Source organism: Prionailurus viverrinus, chromosome B3, assembly GCF_022837055.1.
Source record: "Prionailurus viverrinus isolate Anna chromosome B3, UM_Priviv_1.0, whole genome shotgun sequence".
NCBI classification, from domain to species: Eukaryota; Metazoa; Chordata; class Mammalia; order Carnivora; family Felidae; genus Prionailurus; species Prionailurus viverrinus.
In genome coordinates, this window is record NC_062566.1 from 42,967,604 (window position 1) to 42,987,405 (window position 19,802).

The 19,802-nt window shown below is 34.8% G+C and overlaps 1 protein-coding gene and 1 pseudogene across 8 annotated transcripts in view; one reads left to right on the forward strand and one right to left on the reverse strand.

The window, feature by feature from the left end:
- The window catches only part of TCF12 (transcription factor 12), a 382,275-nt gene that overhangs the window by 303,255 nt on the left and 59,218 nt on the right, over nt 1–19,802 (reverse strand). The gene's annotated exons all lie outside the window — the stretch shown is intronic.
- On the forward strand, nt 14,998–17,875 carry LOC125167441 (proteasome maturation protein-like; annotated as a pseudogene).

Here is a 19,802-nt window from a genome sequence, read left to right on the forward strand (position 1 = left end):
CCTTGACCTGGCTTTTCCTACTTTCCTTCTGATTAGCCCATCTATTCCCATATTTCCTTAAATCAAACCCCTGTCTTTTTTTTTTTTTTTTGATTTGTTAAATCAATACTGAGAATTTATTGGGTGGGAGTGAATATTTAAGAGACCCAATAGTATGCATGGTAGAACAAAAGAAATAGATCTGGAAGCAATCGTTTTCAGGATTAGTTGCTAGGATCATAGGTAAAAATGTGCTAAAGGTCATGAGTATTTTTTTAAAAAAACATAAGTTATATAATGCCATACTTTCTCCTGAAACAAACAAACAAACAAACAAAAACCTTCCAAGCCAGCTTTTCCAAGTCAGCATTCAGGGGAATTAGAAGAAGGATGTTTCCAGAATGTTAACTACAATCAATATTCTCTAAACTCTGCCCATCTGGAGATGACTTGTATCTTACTTCCTTTCCCTCCAACACATTCCATAGTCCTTATCACTCTGCTCATCATGCCCTGCACTAAGATTAACTTCCTCCACAATAGTCAGTACTCTAAACTTAAGGCCAGCCTAAACTACTAAGAGTACTCAAATACAAATGAATGATGCTCAATAAGTATTTCCAAAATTGGACTTTGGTGGAAGGGCTATGAAATCCCAAGAATTTCTGGTAGGCTAAGCAAACTCCTATCACAGCTGCTATTAGCACAGGTGCCCTTTTTATCCCCTACTTTCTAAAATGGTAGCATATTTTTAAGGATGTTGAGGGTCAATAACCAGAGCAGATGAGGACAATGTGGTCCATTACTAAGCAGTGTAACTAGATAACTCATTTAAATCATGGGTATGAAGAAAAATCTGTATTTATTAAGAAAAAAACTAAAAGCTCATTTTCAACAAATAAAATTTAAACTGCTTAATTTGGTAAGAATTAAGTTGGATGGGAGAAATTTCTTTTGTTTTGTTCTTGTAATGTTATTTTCATAACCTGAAAAAACAAGATATCTTTTTACAACTCAATATATTAATATGCTACATGTAAATATATACATATTCTTCCCAAACTATAAACTCTCCTTACCTGCTAATCGGCAATTAATTACATACATGTATATTCACTTCTGATTGTTTTACCTCAACAAAGTGATTCAAATTCAGTTATTTAAGTAAGGCATACTTTGAAAATGAGGTACCTAAAGATTATTAAAAAATATGTATGACACAAAGTGGAGGACGAAACAGGTGCAGAGGTTTTTGCAATTCAGGCTTAGGAAAGAAAATTAAAACAAGGCCTTAGAAATAGGATTCTTATGTCTGATATGGGAGGGAATTTGGATTTGGAAAGAATATTCTGATCTAAGTCAGAGAACTCAGCTATGCTTCTGCCTTAAGTTTGAAAAGTAGAGGATCAGAAATTATCACGGAATTAAGTGAAGATCTTCCAAAGTTTCTTCCTTACTCACACATCCAAGTCTGTCTCTGGGTCCATAATGGGATAGGAGGTGGCAAGAATTACTTTTAAGGAATAATATCAGAAAAGTAGTAAGCATCTGAACGAAGAAGACATAAACCACTCAGTTTGCATGAGGTAAAATTGAATATAACCACTCCACTGAAACATTGGGGGAGGGAGTCTTGAAACGGTTTGAGTAACCAGAAATAAATAAAATAATAAACAAATAAAATAAACAGAAAAATAACTGAATGATGCTCATGTAATTAGAAATGTGTAGAATTTTCATAAATTATTTGTTTAGAGTCTTCTTTGTTTTGGCTTAAAAACCATGACACTATATAAGGACTTGTGCTTGTTTGCAATTTAAGTTGCCCAAACCTGTTTTTCCCCCACAAAGTTAAGTTCCACAACTGTAAAGTCACCATGGGATTTTCAAAAATACAAGCTTCAAAGTTCCTACTTTGTAAGCTTTTAGATACATATTTTCATATTTCTATCTTTTAGCAGTTTGTAGATGTACACTTGCATCCTAAGATCTAGTGTGACAGAATCTTTCCCAATTACAAAGAAAAGTAAGAAGTAGTAGAATCCAAATACATATTATACTAAAAATATCCACTCTGTTAGGAATTGATTTCTTTAAATAATCATTAAAACATAAAGCTCTTAGAAGAAAACATAGGCAATAATGTCTTTGACAAGGGCCACTGCAACATATTTCTACATAGTGTCCTCAGGCAAAGGAAAAAAAGCACAAATAAACTATTGGAACTACACCCAAATAAAAAGCTTTTAATACTCAAAAAATATAAAGAACTTACACAACTCAACACCAAAAATCCCAAATAATCTGCTTTAAAAATGGGCAGAGACCCTGAATAAGTATTTTTCTAAAGAAGATACACAGATAGTCAAGAGATACATGAAAAGAAGCTCAACATCACTAACCATTAGGGAAATGCAAATCAAAACCACAATGACATATCACCTTAACACCTGTCAGAATGGCTAGAATCAAAAAGACAAGAAATAGTAAGTGTTGGTGAGGATGTAGAGTAAAAGGAACCCTCATGCACTAGCAATGGGAAAGTAAACTGTACAGCTACTGTGGAAATCAGTAATCAAAATCAGTAATCAAAAATTTAAAAACAGAAATACCATATGATGCAGTAATTCCACCTCTGGGTATTTACTCAAAGAAAACAAACACTAATTTGAAAAGATATAGTACCCACATGTTTAATGCAGCTTTAGAATAGCCAGGATATGGAAGCAACCTAAGTGTCCATCAATATATGAATGGATAAAGAGGATGTGGTACATTTCTTACACACACACACACACATACACACACACACACTCACACACACACACACACACACACACACACACACACACACACACTGAGCAATATTACCCAGCGATAAAAAAGGATGAGATGTTGCCATTTGCAGCAACATGGATGGCCTTGAGTATATTATGCCAATAAGTGAAACACATCAAGCAGAGAAAGACATGTGGAATCTAAAAAACAGAGCAAGTGAATACACAAACAAGCAAAAAGCAAAAACAGACCCTTAAATACAGAGAATAGGTTGCCAGAGGGGAGAGTGTTGGGGGAATGGGCAAATGAATGAAGGGAAGTAGGAAACACAGGCCTCCAGTTATGGAATGAATAAGTCACAGGGATAAAAGGTACAGCATAGGGAATACAGTCAGTGGTATTGTAACAGCATTTTATGGTGACACATGATAAGTACACTTGTGGTGAAATAGCATAATGTACAGACTTATCAAACCACCATGTTGCACACCTGAAACAAATGTAACTTTGTATGTCAACTGCAATAAATAAATATAGATAAATAGACAAATAAATCTACTGAAAAATAATAATTAGAACATTTTGAAATAAGCAATATTATCCATTTCCTATGGTGATGTAAATTTTAAGGCTTGATTCTTTAATTAAAATGTTCTGATTTGATCAATAATAGTTACATTAATATAAGGCAAGGAATGCAAATTATTGCATTCCACCTAGTTCACATCATTTTATTTTTAAAGAAAATCTTAATTTGGGGCGCCTGGGTGGCGCAGTCAGTTAAGCGTCCGACTTCAGCCAGGTCACGATCTCGCGGTCCGGGAGTTCGAGCCCCGCGTCAGGCTCTGGGCTGATGGCTCAGAGCCTGGAGCCTGTTTCCGATTCTGTGTCTCCCTCTCTCTCTGCCCCTCCCCCGTTCATGCTCTGTCTCCCTCTGTCCCAAAAATAAATAAACGTTGAAAAAAAAATTTAAAAAAAAAAAAAAGAAAATCTTAATTTAAATGCTTCATTAAAAATTTTTAAAGAAAATCCCAGCGATAACTTCAATTTACACTCAAATAGATTATCAAAGGCTAAACATAATAGTATTTGTGGATATAAATGAATCTATATTTCCTCTTTTTATTAATTTATTCTACTCTTTTTTTTTTCAACGTTTATTTATTTTTGGGAAAGAGAGAGACAGAGCATGAACGGGGGAGGGGCAGAGAGAGAGGGAGACACAGAATCGGAAACAGGCTCCAGGCTCTGAGCCATCAGCCCAGAGCCCGACGCGGGGCTCAAACTCACAGACCGCGAGATCGTGACCTGGCTGAAGTCGGATGCTTAACCGACTGCGCCACCCAGGGGCCCCTATTAATTTATTCTAAACTAAGAAACTTACACATAATTTATGAAAACTCATCTCTCTTTTCTAGTCTTTGAACAAAAATGAAGACAAGTATTAAAATCATTCAATGTTTATAGTTACCATACTGATCTGGTTGAAAGAGTAACTGGAGAGGTTATGTTTTTAGTTAGATTTAAAATTATACACTTATTTATTTTTTAAAATTTTTTTTAACATTTATTTATTTTTGAGACAGAGAGAGACAGAGCATGAATGGGGGAGGGTCAGAGAGAGGGAGACACAGAATCTGAAACAGGCTCCAGGCTGTGAGCTATCAGCACAGAGCCTGATGTGGGGCTCGAACTCACGGACCACGAGATCATAACCTGAGCCGAAGTCAGCCGCTTAACTGACTGAACCACCCAGGCGCCCCTATATACTTATTTAAAACAGAAGATACAGAGAGCTGGGAGAAAAAAGATACACGGTATGAAGGAAAAAGCTAAATGGCACCAAGAGGAAGCAACCAGACATGCCCTCCTATTCCCCCCTCAAAACATAACAAAAGGCAAGGCCTAATCAAAAAGTCAGTACTATGAAAAAGGTAGGGATGGCAGGGGAGAACTAGGTTAGATTTAAAAAGATATGAGGGGAAATAATTAAAAATGCAATGAGTCATCCTGGATTGGACCCAGTCTGGACAGATCAACTGCAAATAGTATTTTTCAGAAAACTGAAAAAATGGGTGTATGTGTTGGGTATTAGATCAGACAAAAATATGCTGACATGGAAAAGTACAACAGTTAGCTTAAAAAAAGCATATACCAAAATAACATGTACAATAGTATAATTTTAGTAAAGAAATCCACGTTTGTTTATGTGTGTGTGTATATATATAAAACATACAGAAAAACATCTCAAAAAACATACACTAAAGTACTGATGGTGTCATCTCTAGGTGGTAGGAATATGGTGTTTTTACTTTCTTATTTTTTTTAACTTTCTGTAAGTATTTATGCATGTATGTACTGCTTTTGCAATGTTGAAAAGTATAATCTGAGAAAAATTAATGTATATGCTTTCCTCCAAATCATTATATGAATGACATTTTAAAATTAGATTAGAATCCATAACTATACCACATCATTCATTACAGAAATATACATATAGTAAATAAATAATATATATTTATCAGCCACCTTTCTGAAGAGTAATTTTAGTGATGGGTGTTTTAATGTAAAGTGCCAATAGAAAAAATTGAGTAGGAGACTCACTCATCTAATAACACAGTCATCCAAATGTGAGCACTTTATTTAATAGTAGATGACTTATAGTCAGTGGCATGTATCTGTCTCAATTGAGAAACAAAATAATATTTTCAGATTTCCCAAAAGAACTTCAGAAAGTAACCTAACTTTAAAGCATAAAATGTCTGGGTGCCAAATAATACAACCTGTAAGCTGACTTGGAGAAAAAAAATACACAGACTTATGATCATACAAGTAACAGGCACATTTCCTCCACATTAATCATTTAATAATGACTTACAAAATTAAACTTGAGTTAGTATTAAAAAAATACCTACACGATCAACTTTATTTAAAAAAAATAAAATCTAGTAGAAATAATATGTGTACAAAGAATATGTGTATAAAGAATAATATGTGTACAAAGAATATGTATAGCTTCAAATATTTGAATGGAAGTTCAAATGTTAAATACAAATAGAAAAGTAAAAATACAGAAATGCACAACAATATACACAGAAATAACCTGATAAAAAGGTTAAAGAGAGCAGTAAGTAATATAATAAAGGACAATACATTTAAAAATTACACAAAATTTATGTTTACATAAAAAGAAAACAAAGATCAAGTCTCAAGAAAAAGACATGTCCTCCTAGGCTGGAATAGTAGGAAAACATCACAGTCTTTCAAAAATAAAGATTACACTAAAACTGAAGGCAATCTAGGCAGACATGTTTGTATGAATTAATACCATGTCCCTAACCCTAATGAGATGAGACATGGGTAGCCAATCCACGACTAGTTAATCCACTGGCTTAATAATCACCAAATGCTCTCCTGCAAGTTGGACCCAAGAGTCAGATACAAAGATAGTGGGTTAAGCTGGAGGTCTTAAGAATTTGGGCAAAGTGATAAGTAAAGGAAGCTGGGTAAAAGGAACAGGAGCAAAAAGTAGATATCCACCTGGGAGCATGAATTTAAGAGATTATATGGTCCCTACAGGAGAGAGAAAACTCTGTTCCTATTTTTCAAGCCCTATAAGACCTAACTATATTTGTTTCATGTTGGATTCCCAAGGTCTAAATATCTTTACTTGAACCAGCCTAAGTGGGTCCTTTTTTTTTTTTTTTTTTTTTTTTTTTTTGCCAACATGTAAGCCTTTACTATAACAATTTTACACTCCCATGGCTATTTTCACTCTCCACAACCAACAAAAAACTTTTAAGGTTTCAATTAGCATCTGTATGCAGGTAACTCTAAAGGCCTAAAAATGCTTTTCTAAGCACTATATATGACAAGTATCAGACATATGGAAACACCTAGCACTATGAGAAGCTATCAACATAAGATATTAGTGTACTACATTAAAATTAAATAGGTAAAGTCAATAAACATCACAGTCTTTCACATAAGCAGCAGAAAGGATATAAGAATCATTAGAAGAGAGAAGTTTCATTAGGAGGGCCCATACCATTTGCAGTACCTTTTTTCACTTGGCTTGATGCTTTTGAGATTCAACCATATAAGCATGTATTAATATTTTGTTCCTTTTTATTGCTGAGTAGTTTCCCATTGTTATGAATAGGGTTACAACGAACAACAAAAAAATTGTACACACGTTTCATTTCTCTTGGATAAATTACATGGAGTGGGAATGTTGAGTCATATTTAGGTAAGCATATGTTGACTTTATAAGAAAAGGCCAAACTGTTTTTTCAGGATGGCTGTATCATTTTTCATTTTTGCTTACAACACAGGAGTTCTAACTGCTCCAAGTCCTCAGGAAACACTGAAAATTATCATTTGTTGTTGTTGTTATTGTTGGTTTTAATTTAGCCATTCTAATCAGTGTGCAGTGTTATCTCACAGTGGTTTTAATTTGCTTTTCTCTGATAATAATGTTAATGACATTGAACAAGTTTACAGGTGTTGCTGGCCATTCATAGATCTTTCATGGAATGTCTCCTTTGATCCTTTTTTTTTTCCAATTTGGTTGCTGGGTTTTTTTATTATATAAGTTATTCATATATTACAAGACCTTTTTGAGACATAATATTGTGCAAATTAAAAAATTCACAACATTTAGATGGTAATAGCAACAGTGCTAAGAATTCTTTTAAATGTTTACTTATCTTGAGAGGGGGGAGGGGCAGCAAGAGAGGGAGAGAGGCTCTGTCAGCACAGAGCCTGACGCAGGGCTGGATCTCATGAATCTTGAGATCATAACCTGAGCTGACATCAAGAGTCAGATGCTTAACCAACTGAAACACTCAGGAGCCCCAAAACAGTGCTAAGAATTTTGATGATCTCCTTTACTATCAAGTAACAAAATAACAAAGTAGAAATATGTAAGTATTTTTGGTTGGTCCCTTCCCAGTCATACACTTTCTTACTCTCATTCCTCCAGCTATTATATGACTATTCGATGTGTTTCTCTCAGGCACATTCTGCTTCCTAAAAATACTTCCAAAAATACTCACAGCATAGGTCAGAGTCTATTTCCTCTATCATTCCCCATTACTCAGGAATGCATAATTCACAATAAGCAAGTAATACTTACTGAATGACTCAAGGTATGAACTACATTAATCAAAAAGACTTTTGTTTAGGGGCTCAGAAAAGTCAATGGGAGAGATATTTTAAATAAAATCAACAAAAAAATTAGTAAGACTGACATACAAAAAAAGTGATTCTATGAAAACTTCAAATAATATTCTGAGTAAATATTACTGTTTTCAATAAACGTTATAGGACAGTAGCTTCTGACCCTGAAGACTCAATTTTAGGAATATAAGGAATGAAAAAGTAAATGAAACTGCTACTGAACACAAGAAGCAGAAGTAGGAGTTCAAAAAACATAACAGCCAAAAGTCAGTGACCTAAGCAAAATCTCAGCAAACCAAAATTGAATATTCTGTAGGATAATTTATTATAACAAACTAAGAACTCAAGGAAAAAACCCATGTTCTAAAATGCCTAGAGTTATGCTGTACAATACAGCAGACAACAGCCACCTGTGCCTGATTATATACAAATTTTAATAATTAAAATTAAAAATTCAGTTCCTCGGTGGAACTAGCCATATTTAACAACACAGATTAAAAAAACAAAAACAAAAACTTTCATCACTGCAGAAATTCTATCAGACAGTGCTGGCCTAGGTTATTCACCAGGACCAACGAAAGAGTCTAAGGGATTCTTAATCAGATTTTTTTTCTAGGAAAGAAACAGAGCATTTTACTTTAGTATTTTATTATTCTTATTCAATACTTTAAAAAAAAAAGAACATATCATGCATATATAGACAAGTAATAGAATATAAATACTATCCCCTAGGAGGTAACAACAACATTGATTTAATCTTTATTATTCCCTTGCTATTTAAAAATAATTTTACTAAATATGTTTCCCTAAAAATATATTGTTTTGTTTTGCCTGCTTAATTTTACAGGAGGAGAACCACACTTTTTCTTTACGCCATTTGTTCTTTTCACTATTTCCACTTACTCTGAGGCTCATTCTCATCCATCTAAATAACACTGCCATTTGAGACACTACAAAGAGCCCAGGTTTTTTTTTTTTCCTAATCTTTTAGAGAGAGAGCACACATGTTCGTGTGAGGGGGGAGGGGGTAAAGAAAGGGAGAGAGAGAATCCCAAGCAGGCTACATGCTGTCAGTGCAGAGCCCAACGTGGGGCTTGATCCCACAAACCATGAGATCATGACCTAAGCTGAAACCAGGGGTCAGACGCTTAACCCACTGAGTCACCCAGGTGTCCCTGGAGAGTCCAGTTTTGGTCAGAAAACCTAGACCTAAACCAATGCAATCATCTCCAATGTATCAAAGCTGTGCAAGTTACAAATGTAAGGTAAAGCTTTCAAATGATTATCTATAAAACAAATGAATGTGTTCTCATACACATTTAACTGCTTATAAACTAAATGAGAATAAGTTTCTTATTATGCATCAAAGACAGATCTTAGTTGCTATACACACATATATCCTTTCCGTTTTGTTTTTTTTTTTAATTGTAGTGCAGTGGTTATCAAAGTGGTTTCCTCAACTAACAGCATCAGATCACAGGGGAACTTGTTAGAAAGACAAATCCTTTGCCCCAACCCAAATCCACTGAATCAAAAACTCTGGGGACGGGGTCAAGCTATGTTTAACAAGCCCTCTAGGTGATTCCGATGTGTGCCAAAGTTTAAGAACCTCTAGAGAAGTATCTCAACAATCAGTATATGCAAGATGTTAAACACATGTACAAACAGAAATTTCTAACAGTTAACCAATAAACTCAATTACCAAAATTGATTAGCCTTTTTTCCATTTGTTGAATTTTACAAACTTCAGCTTACTCTCAAATATTATATCAAAACAACTTAACTGGTCAAAATACAAAAAACAACAAAGCTACCATCTTAACTATGTATATATACCTAATAGTTTACTTTCTCTCTCTCTCCCTCAAACCTCCCCCATACACACACACACACACACACACACACACACACATATAGTTTTTATTCTGAGTGTCCAATTTTTTAATTTGTCATCTTCTAATTATGGTCTCGGTTTTTTTTAAACCATTTCCCCCATATGCACCTTGGCCAGTTGCCTTTCTTTGGCAAAATACCATCTATGTGTCCTTTTCTAATTTTTCTATTTCTAAACAGGGAGGGTTTTTTTTTCCTTGACAACTTTTAAATTTTTTTTTTTCAACGTTTATTTAATTTTGGGACAGAGAGAGACAGAGTTTGAACAGGGGAGGGGCAGAGAGAGAGGGAGACACAGAATCGGAAACAGGCTCCAGGCTCTGAGCCATCAGCCCAGAGCCCGACGCGGGGCTCGAACTCACGGACCGCGAGATCGTGACCTGGCTGAAGTCGGACGCTTAACCGACTGCGCCACCCAGGCGCCCCTTCCTTGACAACTTTTAAAGGCTCTGTATATATAAAGGCTCTCAACCCATTGTTATACATTGCAAATACTTTTTCAAATGTGTAGTTTGCCCTTATACATTTTAACTTAATTTATACAATATAAAACTCATATAGCCAGGCTATTATTACCCAGATTTAACAAATGTTAACATCATATTCATTTCAGACTTCAAAACAGAGTATTACAGGGATGGGCTAAAAGGGTGATGGGCATTAAAGGAGGGCACTTGTTGGGATGAATAATGGGTGTTATATGTAAGTGATGAATCACTAAATTCTACTCCTAAAGCCATTATTAATTATATTATATTTTAACTAACTTGGATTTTTTAGGCTTAGTTTTTTCTTACTTTAAAATCAGACAAATAGTCAAATTTATTTTTCTGAAAATCTAACATATGGAAAGTTTCAAACATATGTAAAAAGATTTTAATTATTATCAATCTCTGTTCTACTTTGTTTCCTCTGTACCAGGGGTCAACAAACTTTCCATAAAGTGCCACATAGTAAATAGTTCAGGGTTTTGTAGGCCTATGGGTCTCTGTTTTCAATCACTCAATTCTGCCTTTGTATTTCAAAAGTAGCCATAAATGGTAAGTAAATGAATGAGTGTGGCTATGTTCTCATAAAACTTTATTTACTAAACAGGCTGCCAGCTAAATAACCTGTAGCGTATAGCCCCTGATCTACATCCCTCCCCACTTCCTCATTCCTGTATTATTTTGAACAACCTCCAATATAATACTTCATCTCAACTTTAAATATTGCTGTACCTCTAAAAGATATAGGCTCTTTCTTTAAACATAATTACATTATAATTACATGAAAGAGTTAACAAAAACTTTTTAATATAAATATCCAGTGTTCAAATGTACAATCATCTCATAATTTTTAATTTTATGATGTTTGTTTGCATCAGGACCCAAATATAAGTCCAGGCATTTCATCTGCTTGATAGGTCTCTTAAATACCTTTTAATTTTCAGTAGCACAGCTGTAGTGCATTAAAATTGTTTCTCCCAAAAAACTTATGCCCAAGTCAACATCCAGTACCTGTGGATGTTACCTTATTTGGAAATGGGGTCTTTGCAGATATAGTTAGGGATCTCCAGATAAGACCATTCTGGATTTAGAATGGGACCTAAATCCAATGACTGGTGTCCTTATAAGAAAAAGGGGAGAGAAATTTGAGGTAAGAGACATAAGGGAAAAGCCTATGTAAAGATGGAAGCAGAAACTGGAGGTATGCCGCCACAAACCAAGAAAGAGTAGGCGTCAAAAGAAGCTAGAAGAGGCAAGGAGTATACTTCCCCAGAGCCTTCAAAGGAAATGTAACTCTGCCAAAACCTTGATTTTGAACTTCTGGCCTCCAAAACTGTCAAGAAATAAATTTGTTATTTTATACCACCCAGTCTGTGGTAATTTGTTATGGAAGCCCATGAAACTAATTTACGTATCCAACAGAACTTTCTGCAATAATGTTTTATATGTATATGTGTATATATACATGTGTGTGTATATATGTATATATGTATATACATAATAAATGTTATCTATTTATACTATATATACATATTGTATGCATAAAAAATGTTATTCATGGAGGCCCATGAAACTAATTTATCTATCCAACAGAACTTTCTGCAATAATGTTGTATTTGTAACACTATATATGTAATAAATGTTATATATCTACAGTATCCAACATGGTAGCCACCGGCCACATGTGGCTGTTGAGCACCTGAAATGTGGCTAGTGCAAATGAGAACTTCAATTTTTATTTTTATTTAATTTTAATTATTTAAAATTTCAAAATGTGTCCCTTCATGTTTTTTTTTTCTTTGAGATTTTTACAGGGGAGAGTGAAGAAACTGATAAGCTGTTCTGTAAAGCTTCCCAAAGTCTAGGATTTTTCTGATTATATCTACTTGCTGTTATTTAACATTTTCCTCTTCTATATTTTCTATAAGTTAGTGGTTGAATTTAGATGTTTTATCAGATTGAAGTTCAATTCTTTTTTTTCTGGGAAGTGGTGAGCAAGATTACTCCAAGGGAGTATTTTGTTTTATATCAGGAGGCAAATGCTGTGGCTGTTTTTCTCCGGTGTTAGTACCCAAGATGTTCAATTATATTCATCAATTTATTAGAGCTTACAAAATGGTGATACTCTAATTTTGTAATTCCTTTCCCAAATGTTAGAATAGTTCTATAAAAATAAACTTTTCATCTACTGTTATCACTGACTAAAGGTACAGTTCTTATAGGAGAGACAAGTTAAAACACTCAGATCTTTCCATTTTCCAAATTAAAAAAAAAAAAAGGTTTATCAGCATCCTTCACCAAAATGACCAGTAAATTTTTAAGAGTCACTATGAACTCATGTACTTAAACATATATGACATGTCTTAATCCATTGTAGGTACTATCCTTATTAAAGCTCAAATTTTCCCATTTTTAGCCAGTAGGAAGCTATTCAGATTGGACCCTGAGTCTTTAAGTTGACAAGACTCTATAGTCTTTGACGCTTCCCTATTATACAGTATGACAAGATGTTTCAGGATTATTTTGTACATTTCCTGACTCAAATAGGAAACTGGCCATTTTCCTTAAATATCTGATTACTTTTAATAATAAATTAATGTGTAGAGACTTCATTTAAATGCAAAAAAATATTTTTTACACTGAATTCTAAACCTATATTAAAATTATTATTTACAATTGGCTGTGTCAGGTATCTGCCATAAATGCTTAGAATTGTCTGATATTAAATAATAGTAATCAAAAAGCCAGCTTTTTGTTACCACCATTTTATTTTTTAACATTTTCACACAGGTTGTAGAAAAAGACAGATTAAATAATTCAAGTTTTTTTAGGATGGAGTCTAATAATTTGAAATCACAAAAAGTAAATTACTACATAATTTATTGACAATAATTAAACTACCTACAGTTCACACATTTTTTTTCCTCACAGTATAGGACTATGATTATATAAAATCCACATGTACGCTTGTATTGCTGGAGGCAAATCTTCAGGGTAAATTGCCAGAAGCACAATTGCTGGGTCAAAAAGTAAATGCAAATGTAGTTTTGTTAGATATTGCCAAAGTCCCTTTTATTTTCTTATACCAATTTGCATTCTCACCAGCAATGCACAGGAATGAGTCGCAGACACTTCAGTTATGTGGAAAAAACTTATTAGTCACTACACACAGGTAACTCACTTCTTTTAGAACTTCACTGAGATATAATTAACACACCACACAATGCACATATTTAAAGTGTACAATTCAATACTTATTAATATATTTACAGTTGTACAACCATCAAATCACCACTATCAAATTTTAGAACATTTTCATCACATAATACCTTCAAGAAATCAATATCCATTCAGTCACTCTCTTTTTCTCCTCCAATCTACTGCCCATTACCTGTTCTGCCCCAGGCCTAGGTAACCATTAATCTACTTTTATAAGATTTTTTTTAATGTTTTTTTATTTATTTTGAGGGATGGAGATAGAGAGAGAGAGAGAGAGAGAGAGAGAGAGAGAGAGAGAGAGAATGGGGGAGGAGGAGAGAGAGAAAATCACAAGCAGGTTCTGCACTGTCAGCACAGAGCCCGACTCAGGGCTCGAACTCCCGAACCATGAGATCACGACCTGAGCTGAGATCAATAGTCAGATGCCTAACCAACTGAGCCACCCAGGCACCCCATCCATTAATCTACTTTCTATCTTTACAGATTTGTCTATTCTGGACATTTCATATAAAGGAATCATATTATTATATGTGCATGCATATGTTATTATATGTGAAGTTTTTGTGAATGGTTTCTTTCACTTACCATGTTTTCAAGGTTCATCTACGTTGTAGCATGCATCAGTACTCTTATTTCTTTTATGGTCGAATAATACTCCATTGTGTGGATATACAACACTATACAGGATTAGGTGACAGACCTTTGGCTTGTTTTGTGGCTCTTATAAATAATGCTGCTAAACACTCATATACAAGTATTTGAGTGGGCATGTTCTCAACTCTCCTGGGTATTTACTTAGGAGTGGAATTGTTGGGTCATATGGTAACTCTATAATTAGAGAAATCATGCTGTTTTCCAAAGCAGTGTGCACCATTTTACACTGCCACCAACAGCATAATTCATCTTTAAGCTTGACTTATATTATTATAAATTGTCACATCACCTTCTATTCTAGCTCTAATAACAAGCACAAACAAAATAACTCTGAATATGATGACATATAATCAGGGCCATGTTGAGTTCAGATTAGTTAACTTTCCTTGTGGCATCATTAATCTAAATATTAATCAGCAATGCATATACATAAGACTGCACAATGTGATGGTTATGAATTAATGTGGAAAGTTTGTATTTATATAGGACATAATAGTTTCCATTCATTCTAAGTATTCTTTTTCATATATTCCACAGATTAAATGTTCCCATAACATTTCTCACACAATGCCTGTCTTACACAAACCACAGTTAATAAGGATTACTGTTATTTAATTATTGAAATAATTTCGGTCTTTCCAATCACCTGGCCTTGCCCTCACATGCCTTGAGCCAGAAGACTATGACTTGCTATGGAAGGAATAGAACAAGGGAGAGTTAGTAAATACTCAGTTTCCTATAATCACAAACAGAATTCCCATGTTGTAGTCCTGCTGTCTTGGAAAAGGTTTGTATTCCTTAATAGATGCCTTTAGCCTCTCAAAAGCCAGTCTTAGTGGGAAAGACCATGAAGTTTTCGGTAAGGTAGGCCCAAAATGGGAAGAAAAGGATGGGAATTCCCACCTCTTTCTGATCTCAGAGATCTGTGGGAAGAAAAGAAGGGATCAAAGTAGCTCAGATAATAAACTCTTCTCCTCTTCCCTAGCCCTGTTCTTCTGGAAAGAAGCCATTTCTTGAGCTGTTCTGTACCAACCTGGAGTATAGTCATATCAAAATCCCAGTCTGCACTGCTATCAACAAAGTATGAAAATACTTCTTACCTCACAGCTAACGGAGTATTTGTACTTTTACATTTTTACCAATCTCAAGTGAAAACTGGCATGTCAATGTAAATTTTAACTTGGACTTCTCTTATTATAAGTGAGAGTGAATATATTTTCAAATGTTTCAAGAAAATTTTTATAGCTTTTTGTGAAAACTATCCAAATCTTCTGCATAATGCGTCTCTTTCAATTTGGTCTTTTCTTTTCACCCTCTATTTTTAAAGCTTTTTTACATCGGAGGGATTATTAGCCTTTTATCAGTGATAGATAATGCAAATATTTTATTCCAATTTTATATCTAATGACTCTGTTATTAGTAGGTGTGATCTTTTTGTGGGTTTTTTTTTTTGGCCATACAAAAGTCTTCTTTTATATTTTAACTGAGTCAAATTTATCGTCTTTCCTTTTATTGCAACTGGATTTTGAGTCACAGAGAAAATTTCCTTATACCCAGGTTACAGAAGAATTCATTCATGTTGTTTGATAGTTTCATTCTTATACTGAGATCTCTAATCCATTTGCAGTCTATTTTTCTGTGTGATATGAAGCATGAATTTAATTTTATCTTTTTTTCCAAATGGCTAACCATTTAGAGGGTGCCAGATTTATCATGTGCCAAATTTCCATATGTTCTTGTGTCTCTATCTCAATGTTCCTATTCTATTACACTGTTCTGTTTGCATGATGTTAAACAAAATTCTAACCTGCAAAATGAGACAGATTAGTTGTAGTTTAAGATCCCTTCCACTGTATATCTAACTCTTAAAAAGAAACTTATACCACACTCATAGTCACCATTAAGTGACCGTGCTAAAACTAACTGGTCTAATGACATAAAATTGGTAACAATTAGTTATATAAATAAGTCAAGTCACATTAGAATGTGATTTACAGATATGACCTTAAAATTTTTGCCCATCAATTAATAACGAAACCGTACAGACAGATACTGACTTAGCATGAAGGACAAAATTACTTAATTAAATTCATTTCAATAGTTTTCTTAACACTAAGTACAAACATTTTAGAGCTCTTCCACACCTTTCAATATCAACTTTATCATGATATTCACAGGCTTATTAGATTTAATAGACGCCCATGTAGAGAGAAAGGAATAAAGACTATAAAAGTATGTCACTTCTGTATTTCTAAAATACGAATCACACTGATAATCTAATACATTTCGCTTTCTCTCCTGCTACCACAAGCTGTCCTTGCTCTTGGCTAAGCCTATTCCCTCCACCTGTGCACTTGATCTATCCTCCTCTCAGCTCACACAATTCTCCCTCTCCCTCCTGTATCCTCAGTTCTTTTCCTACTAATTCACTTCCATGATCCTATAACATACTATATTAACTCTCAATCTTAAAAAAGATAGAAAATTAAAAGCTACTTCTGACCCACTTAGCTCTCCCCATCACCAGAGCTACAACCCCTTTCCCATCTTTCCCACAAGAGCAAAATTCTGGGATAAAGAGCCTATACTTGCTGTCTCTAATTTCTTCACTTCCACTGTCCCCAACTTCCTCCCACTAGACTCTTTTTCCCTCCACTCTACCACAAGTGCTCCTTTCAAAGTCACCAATGACCTCCAAATTATTAAATCAAATGGTCAGTTCTTAATCTTCATTTTCATTGTCTTATCAGCAGCACTTAATACTGTTAGCAGCTCCTCTTCCTTAAAACGCTCTCATTTGCCTTCCCTGATACCACACTTGCCTTGCTTTCCTACTGTATTTCTGCACATGCCTTCAAGTCTCTCTTGCTCATCCCCTCAACCCCTAAATGTTGGAGTGCATACACAGTCTTTTGATCTCTTCTTCATGTACATTCACTCTGATGCCATGACTTTAAATTTCATAGATAACCCCAAGTGGATACCTCCAGCATCCCACACCAGAATATCCAATTACCTCTATTATCTCCAACTGGATGTCTAATAGATATTTAACATGTCTAAAAGTGGATTCCCAATCCTTTTTCTAAAAAAATGAACCAGACTGCTTACAGAGCAAACTGAGGATGATGCCAGAGGACTTGGATCTCAGCTAAAGGACAGCATTCCAGTTACTGAACTTTCAGTAAGTGGACCTTTTGAAAGTCATGATCTCCTTCAAAAAGGTTTTCCTCGTATAAAAAATGATTTTGCTCAGCTATCCTCTTGAATTATCAAAGAAAAATTTCCAGCTCAAATAAGATAAAATGACTTTTTCCACACTGAGACACATCCAGGGCCTATGTGCTCCACTAGAATTACAAATGGAGGGGCGCCTGGTTGGCTCAGTTGGGGGAGCATGCGACTCTTGATATTGGGGTAATGAGTTCAAGCCCCACGTGGGGTGTAGAGACTACTTACATGCATACATACATACATACATACATACATAAATACAAATGGAATTCAAAGCAGTGTAGCAGGTTTAGCATCTTTCACTTCTTCCAAGCTCTAACCTTTCACTGGATATTTTGAGGAGTAATGATGAGACTAATGGATCTGAAGATATTCTTAATGACCTGTCACAAAGTAAACTAATGGGAGAACTACACTTGATGGTGAAATATAAACTCGGTTTATTGTAGTCAATTGTGCTGTCATTGAAAATAGAGGGGCTGCATCTGGTTTACAGTAAGCTTTATACTGGGGTGCCTGGGTGGCTCAGTAAGTTAAGTGTTCAACTTCAGCTCAGGTCATGATCTTGCAGTCCGTGGGTTTGAGCGCCACATCGGGCTCTGTGCTGAGAGCTTGGAGCCTGGAGCCTGCTCTGGATTCTGACTCTCCTCTCTCTGCCCCTCCCCTGCTTGGACTCTGTCTCTCTCAAAAATAAAAAAAAAAAAAACATTAAAAAATATATATATAGTCAGCTTTTTACTATAATTTGATGTACAAAACATTAAAAGTACTGACACATAAGAATTTTTGCCAACATAATACATGTGATCATTTGAAATTATGTGGGTTGTTGGGTAATGACCATGTGACAAAACACTAAAGAGGGATGACTTAAAAACTCTCAATTTATATGAAAACAGTGTTTCTAATGAATATTTTAAAATGGTCCTCAGGTGCCAATCCAACCTATTTTCTCGGTATTCCATAAATTTACTTTTGAAGAACCATTAACTGCATTTGAATCTGCAACCTTCATAAGTAGCATCCTACAGAGTAAACATGTGTAATTGACTTCAGTGGCAACACTTCAAAGTAAGTACAAAATAAGATATTTATATTTTACCTTGTTTCAGTATAGCCTATTAATACTTGCAAGAATAATAGTGGGCTTTATTGATGCTATTTTAGAATTGTAGCTATTCTTTAATTCTTTCAGGTTGAAAAACATAGTAAGTTAAAAGGTTTTGATTTTCGTCTTGTCTTTAAAGTGAAAAATTAAGCAATCAGCATATGTTGATTTAAAAAAACATGAACTTACTCCCTCTTTAGTTTTCTCCATTCTCAAGTAAGAGTAACTATTCTTTCTGTTGCAGCCATTCTACTTCAGTATATATCTCAAATTTAACCACATGCTCTATAGCCTCCTAACTGGTCTCTCCTTTCTACCCTATTTTCTACACAGCAACCAGGGTGATCCTCTTAAATTAAATGAGATGTCATTCCCTCCAATGGCTTCCCGCTTCACTCAGAGTAAAAGCCAAAGCCAGGCTGCAGCACTTCCAAATGGCTATTTGTTTCAATGTGACTGAAAGCAATCTAATTCCTCTTAGGTTAGTGTTCTAGAAGTAATGTTATGAATAGATCCAAAATAAAACAATGGAAGCCAGCTTTTTCAACTATTTCTAATTAAACCCAATCCAAAGATAGGGATCAAAATTATTTTTTTTCAATTTATCCATTTATTTAAATAATCTCTACACCCAACATGGGGCTCAAAGTCACGACCCCAAGATCAAGAGTCTCATGCTCTTCCAACTGAGCCAGCTAGGTACCTCAGTGGGGATCAAAATTATATTTTCATTTAGTAATCATTGAGTAGCTCAAAAAATTGCTATTTTTTTAATCTAGCTAAAAAAGAAATTCCTCCACTTAACTAGCTTAATATGAAACAACACTCACACATTTTTGGCAATTCCACTATAGTTATTGTGTTCAAGTTTCCTCGGATAAGAAGTACAAGAATGGATAGACTATCTGCCCTGATACTTGACCTTTTTTCATTACATGAGGCTGAGCTGAAAAACCTGCAGTAGTGGCCCCCCCAACCCATCCTCGGTAATGAACATCCTCTCTCTTTTTATGAACTTATTTGGAACTCAGGACAAATCCTGATCAGTTGGTTCCCCACTTCCTCTCTCGTGAACGTGGTCCTACTCCTTTATACATAAAATTCAGCAAAAAGCCAAGAGTGCCATAGTGAGGAAAGAGGCAAATCTGGGCCTTGGCAGACAAAGGTCTATCTCTTCCTCACTCAGTGAACCAGACAGACTGACAAATACAGAAGAATGAAAGAAAGCCAGAGTCTTAAAAAGATTCATACAATAGCCACAAATTTCA